Below are 6956 nucleotides of genomic sequence, written 5' to 3' on the forward strand. Positions count from 1 at the left end.
ATGTGGGAGGAATGGAGCAAATTGGTGTTGTCTAGTGAAGCAGAAGTTGAAGTGCTCAAGGAGTTCCGCAATCTGACAGCAAATGTTCTTGCTCACACAGCATTTGGAAACAGTTATGAAGAGGGAAAACACTTTTTCAATATACAGGATCAACTAATAATACTTGCAGCTGAATCATTTCGTAGAGTTGGTATTCCAGGCTTCAAGTGATAATTTGGAGTTTCGATGGAAGCACCATCATACAAATCTCAAACCACTCAAATGTATTATAAATATAATCACTTTTGGTTATATACAAATTTTCTCTCCAAATTTTTATCTTTTGGTGATAACAATAACTTCAGAAGATTTGTAATATTTATTTGACCGAGAGAGATGGGATTGCTGTAATGGAATATTTATCCTCCCTTTCAAGCTCATCTGCTGATGTATAGTTTAGATAAGTGATGCCTGTAATTTTCTTGATCTCAAATATACTATATAGTGTGCCATGATTTAGAAGATTTTATAATATGCGGCACTGGCTTTTGTAATGTGTGAGATTGGCCTCCTCAACAGATTCCTGCCTACAAGAAGGAAAAGGCAATGTTGGAAGTTGAAAAAGGAACTCAGAGGATGCATTGTGCAGGTCATTGAAGCTAGGGAAAGAGAATTCAATTAATGCTGGAAAATTGATGTTACAGATTGATAGGTTTGGTCGTTTTAAAGTGTGGCATGGTGGTGGATCACTTTTAGTTGTTGTGTCATTTTCCTGCGTGTTCGGGACTTGCTTGGTATGTACAATTCTTGGGACGAACTCTATTACAGTATGCACAATTGGATATAGTATCTTTGCTGCAATCTTCAACATTGGATGGGCTACTACTCAAGTCTCTCACATGGCAATGGTGAATTGCGTCACAACAAATTCTACTAGTAGGGTGGCTCTCTCAGCAGTTGTCATAATGCTTTTACCATGGTTGCAAACCTTTTACTTTTTGCAATTGCATTCATCGTGTTCAAATTTATATCAGGTAATGATTCTGTTGGCATTGAGAAACAGTATCGCTGGATTGCAGTTTTATCAATCATTATTGGCAGCCTTTTTGTGACCATATTTCATGTTGGGGTTAAAGAGCCGAGGTTGCAACATCACAAAGAACCAAAAAGTTGGAAAAGGATTTCATGGTTTTACTGGTTCAAAAAATGTTTTTTATTTATCAGGTTGCTTTAGTTTATATGCTTGCTCGAGTTATAACGAATGTTTCACAGGCCCTGCTTGCTTTCTACCATATAGATGATCTACATATGCATGAGTCCTCTAAGGTTGTGGTGCCTGCTATTATCTACATTTGCAGCTTTATGGCCTCCATATTTTTGCAGGAGTTAAAATGGACTAGATATCGACTTAAAGCCTTTTTCCCAGTGAATGTTCCTAGCGGTGATCCTCATTTATGGGTTTCAGAGGAAGATGATCCAGACAATTAGCATGTGCTGGTTTTCCATTCAATTGATTCTGGATCAGTAAAAGGTGTTCCAAAATCTGTCACAGAAGCGCAAAGTCAGAATCTTATCTGTGGACAAGATCTGGTTATAGACGCAAGTACGCAGTGAATAAATTTTTTTCAGAGGGAGATGCTGTATCAGTTTTTGAGACTATCAATAAGTGAGGAATGTGATTAATTGAGCTTACAGGGCCAAAGATTGAATTGACATGTATATAAATCAGACCTGCTTTGTTGTAATGGTGTGGACCAATATTGCTATGCATTGAGCATTATTGTAGATTGAATGTTGAGTTGAATATCTGGGTTGAGTGTTGGGAATATATATGCGCACAAATAAATCGTGACCAAGGTGTGGTCAAATCCTTGGCGAGAATTTCCATCTCTGTGCTAATGAATCAAAACACTAATCGAAGTGAAGAGATTGCTATTTGAAATAAAATCAAATGCTGTGAACGTTGAGTTCCATTGCTAGATGAGATCAAATGTGCGAGTCAAAAGAAACCCTGTTGGTTGAAGATACATGTGAATGTATGGAGAAATATTCGCTGAAGCAGAGGAACGTGGTCATACTTGGGATAGGCATTGTTTGATAGTTGGCATTGGTCGCCTAGTTTTAATCCGGGCTCTTAAGCTGCTAGAGCAACGTGGGAAAATTTGGCTCACGTCTTTGACACCTGGTCCTTCACTTCAGCCAAAATAAATAAAGACACCTGTTACCAGATGAATAGGATTCGATTCCTATTTCCAGACTTTATTCAACGAGAGCTGCGTTCCATGTGTTAGCCAGCAGAGGATTTCAAAAGAAAGGCATTTGCCTATTTTAATCCGTAGCCCTGATTCTATGAGATGTTAGCACCAGATTTTCTCTTAATGATCCAATTGTCAAAAGAGTCAGAGAAACGTTGTACCATGTAGAGAATAGATGTAACGTTTTTTATTTTATTTTTGGTAATGTTAGTTAAATTGCGCCCCTGTTTTGGGCAGCGTTTCATGTATTGTATTAAAAAAAAAATTCATTTGAAGGGAGGTAGTCGGAGGGAGAAGATTTTTCTGAGAGCTGCTGAAGCGTAGCAGAGCTTTCTTGTACAGTCTTTGAGAGAGATTTTTAATAAAATTTCACAGCTCTTCTGAGATTCCTGTGGTATGTTAATTTAGCATAAGTGTTTTCTTGTGTTTCATATGTAATCTGTTGTGTTCCATTTCATCTCATGATCATTTCTAATTGAGCAAATGAAGTGTGTAGGTAGAATTCATAGTATTATATGCTCTGCCTATAAGTTTGTTCAATTCAATGTTTTCTTCTGTTTAAAGAGGATTCAAAGTATTATTTTCCCTCCTTAGCTCCTCACCAGTCTTGCCATCCCATTTAAAACCTAGATTTGATGCTAAATTCCTTGCCTACCTTGCCTCAGTCGTCAACCTATGTTGTTCATTATATTTCTCTGTTTGAAGCTGTGATTTTGCCCATGCAGCCCAGAAAAACCCCGTTATTTAATTAAAAAAAATCCCAAATCAACCTTTATAATCAGTTTACTAGCCTAATATCAGTGTCACTGTATTGGTCATCTGTGTCCATTGAATATTCTACCGAGTTTGACCGGAGAGAGCCTTCTCATACCCCGTAGGCCTAGCTACGAGGTGAAATGGTTTGATGTTGCCTTGAAGGTTTACCTTCCTTAGCCTAGGGTGAAATCTCAAGCGCTAACAGAGAGATCAACAACAACCCCTGCAATATTATGGGAGGGGGGAATATATACAATTGGTCATACAAAATATCTTGAGTCTTGAGTCATTCTAGAAATGAATACGTTCACCCACTTTTCAAGATAGTAGATAAGAAAGTTATTACATCATTGAATACAAAATAAGTGCTCTTTATGTATGTCAGAAGATATTTTGATTTTTGAAGGCCACTGAGTCGGTCTGAACGTTCTGCTTTAACTCCGGAAAATGTGCCTTTATGGCTGTCGTGCTGTAGTTTTTTGGCCCTGTCACCTGTAGCTGTCAATCTTGCTTTATTGGCCCATTAGTTCTGCTGAGTTGGCCCAGCCTTTTCCTTTTCATGCATGCTGGTGCTATCAAATTTTCCTGTGCATGATCACCTATGAATTTAAATGGAAATTTGATTTACAGGCTCTGGATTATAATATCATCTGTATTGCCTTAGTCCACCATTCCTGTGTGGGCAATTGATGTCTCATAATTGCATCCAAAGTCTCATCTGCCTCTGTATATTTGTAGAAGTTTGGAGGCACTTCAAACAGATGTTTGATCTTATCCATGATAAAAAATAAGTTTTCTATCCTGTTGTAGAGACTTTGTCCTGTAGCTGGCCCTGTTTCCTCTGAGGTGCTGGGCCTTTCAGTGATCTGATTTGTGGCGAATGTGTTGACCCTCTTGGCATACTGATCATATGTAAGTAGCCTTCCTGCGCTGTTCAGTAATCCAGGCAGACCTCTGTTTTACAATGCCACATATTTGTCCATGAATCTATTGACCTCTGTCTGCATGTCCTGGGTCCTTCTTTCTAGTGTCTGCACCAGGTTTCTTAGTGTTAGGACCCTCTTTATTAACAAAATAGTCTCAGTGATGTTGGAGATTCCCATAGTTGCTAACTGAGCACTTGTTCTATTATTAAGCACATTGATCATCCTGTTGGCAACTTCAGGCATATTGCCTAGAGAGGCCCTTGATCTCTGAATTTCCTTTTGTGCTTTTGCAATGAGCTCCAACTGTTCATGAATTGTTTCAATATACTGCCATTGATCAGTGATGGATTGGCCAATATTAGCCCATAGCACTGTCTTGAGCTCAGCCACTACTTTATCCAGTTTGCGCTCCTTCTCCAGCTCCTTTATCCTGTCTTTAAGGGCTTTTATTTCCCTGCCCTTTTCTGCCACAGTCTGCTTGGATTTATCATATCTTTCATTTACCTTGGCTAAATTCTCCCTGGCCTCATTTAATTCTGTCGTTTGGGCTTCCAGGGCCTGAATCTCATTTCTCAGCTTTTGCATGTCCAGGCTTGGGGCTTGCTCTGTTGTTGGTGGTGGTGCTGAGGTAGAGGGTGCTACTTGTTTTGTTTGTTGAGTGAGAGGAGCAGTAATTGGAGGACCTTCCTCAAGGTTAATTATTTCTGGAGGAGGCTGAGATGTTTGACCTCCTTCCTTTTGCTGTAATGCTGCTTGCAATGCTGCCTGTGCAGCCTCTGATTCTCCCAACTTTTCTTGAGTCTATATCAGCTGTGTGTATAAAGACACCAGCAAAGCTGTCGCATCTTGATCATGTCTCAGCTGGGCAACTTCTTCCGTTTGAGGGTGAATAGTTGTTGGGATTTTTATCTTTTTCCTCAAAGCTGCCATGTCTGCATCCCTTAATTTCAATATTTCTTGTATGCCCTTGATGTCCTTGGGGTCATGCCCAATCTCTATGATTATATCTTCTAAGGCCCTGATCCTGTTGTCCTTTGCATGAGAGGATGCTCTCTCCAACTCAAGTTGGGCAGTTGTACTATTTAGGCTATTTTCTAGCCTGTAGTTATCCAATGTTTTATCTGCCAAGGAGGCATACACCATCTCACCCGTTTTCTTATGCAATTCGATTTTGTCCATTGGGTGGATGTCCTTGGCAAGGACCTCAAGATTGGTCCTCAAGTAGTCTGAAGGGGACTGTGGTTGCAATGCAGTTGGCATGAAGTGACTCATGATCATTTTGCCTTCATTAACATCATATGCAGACATCAGCCTTTGCTGGTTGGTGGGAGCCATTTTCAACAAATGATTATATAGCTGTATTTTTATTGGCTCATTCCTCCTCTTTATGTAATGAACTGTTGTTTGATGCTCAGTTCACCTTCTCTCTGCTGGCTTGAGGAGCTGACTTCTCCTCCCACTATCCTCTCTTGTTCCTGCTGGAAGGAACTTGCTGAGGCCTCCGTACTTGGTGGGGCCATGCCCAAAGATTTCCCCATAGGCATTTCCTCTTCTGAAAGGGGATTCATTCTGTGTCTTTTCTCCCCTCGAATTGTTGTTGTTGTGAGGGGAGTCTCTTTGTCCCTCTTTCTACTTATATCCTCCTTTTGTGGGGTTTGGAGGATTGAGGTTTCGGCTGTTGTTTCCGGCCTAGGAGGCACAATTTGTGGTGGTTGTTGCTCAGTTAAAATTGGGGCCTCAACTGCCTTTTCTTGCTGTAGTGGCTACTCTTTCTCTTGTTGCCCCTCTTGTGGTTGTTGTACCTATTGTTGTTGCTGTTGTACCTCCTCCTGAGGTGGCTGTTCTGGTTCCATTTCCTTTTCCTTGCCTTTGGTAGAGGTTGGCTCAGTTGCTTTGGCTACTTGCTGATTTGCTGTGGAGGAAGATGCAGCTGTTCCCACTTGAGTGCTTGGAAGAGTAAACACCTGTGAACAAAGCTCTAGGTCAGCCTCCTTTTTCAGATTTCTTAGTGCTCTTTGATTTAACTCTTCTTGTCTGATAGGCTCCTCCAAGGTTCCTCTCCTCCACTTTGTTTGATTTGCATACTTTTCTATATGAAGAAGTCTTACATGGTCATAACTAGCCAGCCTATATTTGACCCTTCTTAGGCTTATGAAGTGATTAGGGTCATATGGTTTCCAAAGGAAACTGGTTTGCAAGCCAAAGGATTCTAACATTCTATCCGCCTCTTGCCAACCTTCCTCCCTTTTGTTGTAGATAAAGTGGCCTAATTGGTTCCTGACCTTGAGATGTGCTTTCTTGCCTCTGCCTGAAAAGTGTAGCACATCAGCATTCCCAAATTGCCTGAAGTATTCCAGGGCAAACAATCTCATGGGCACATATTTGGGCAATCTGTATGGGGGCAACTCACACCCATATATCCTTATAACTGTGTGGTTCTGGTAGAAGTACCAGTCCCCAATGCTGTAAGATTTAGACAACTGAAGTATCCTTTGCATCTCATCAGTTAGTCTTGGAGGAGGTGAGCTCATCATTAGAGACATGGCTGGGTGGATGAAGATATCTATGAACTCACAGTAGGTATATGGAGAGTCAGGTCTACAGTGGAAGACCGAGGACCAATAGACCACTGACCTTGGATTGCCTTGGGCATCCACTCTTTTCACAGAAAAAGAAAACTTTTCATGTTGATGATATAGGATTAGGTGGTTGATGTAAGAGGTGTATCTGAACACCTTTTCTCTTGCCAAGTTCATGAACTTCTCATGTATCTTATCAGAGATGTAGGTGGCATAGTCATAGCAGATTGGAGACTTGCCAGGAGCGAACATGAGCATGATAACCAGCACAGTTTCATCAACAAATTCAATTGAATTATAGCCCAAAATGGGACTAATCATGTCTGCAAGATCTCTGCCCAATTGGTTGAGGTATACTTGGTTAATAGGAGGATACTTCACAGAGTCAGAGCCAATGAACAGCTGATTGAGTTTGGTGACCTGAGCATCTGTCAATCTAGCTCCTTGATTTATCAAATCTA

At 40.7% G+C, this 6956-nt stretch overlaps 1 pseudogene; it reads left to right on the forward strand.

Moving 5' to 3' along the window:
* Positions 1 to 1467, forward strand: LOC149256593 (uncharacterized; annotated as a pseudogene).
* Positions 1468 to 6956: the final 5489 nt, after the last annotated feature.

The sequence above is a fragment of the Pinus tabuliformis genome, chromosome 7 (genome assembly GCF_031772625.1).
Source record: "Pinus tabuliformis cultivar Carrire ecotype Pingquan chromosome 7, CPIR1, whole genome shotgun sequence".
Lineage (NCBI taxonomy): Eukaryota > Viridiplantae > Streptophyta > Pinopsida > Pinales > Pinaceae > Pinus > Pinus tabuliformis.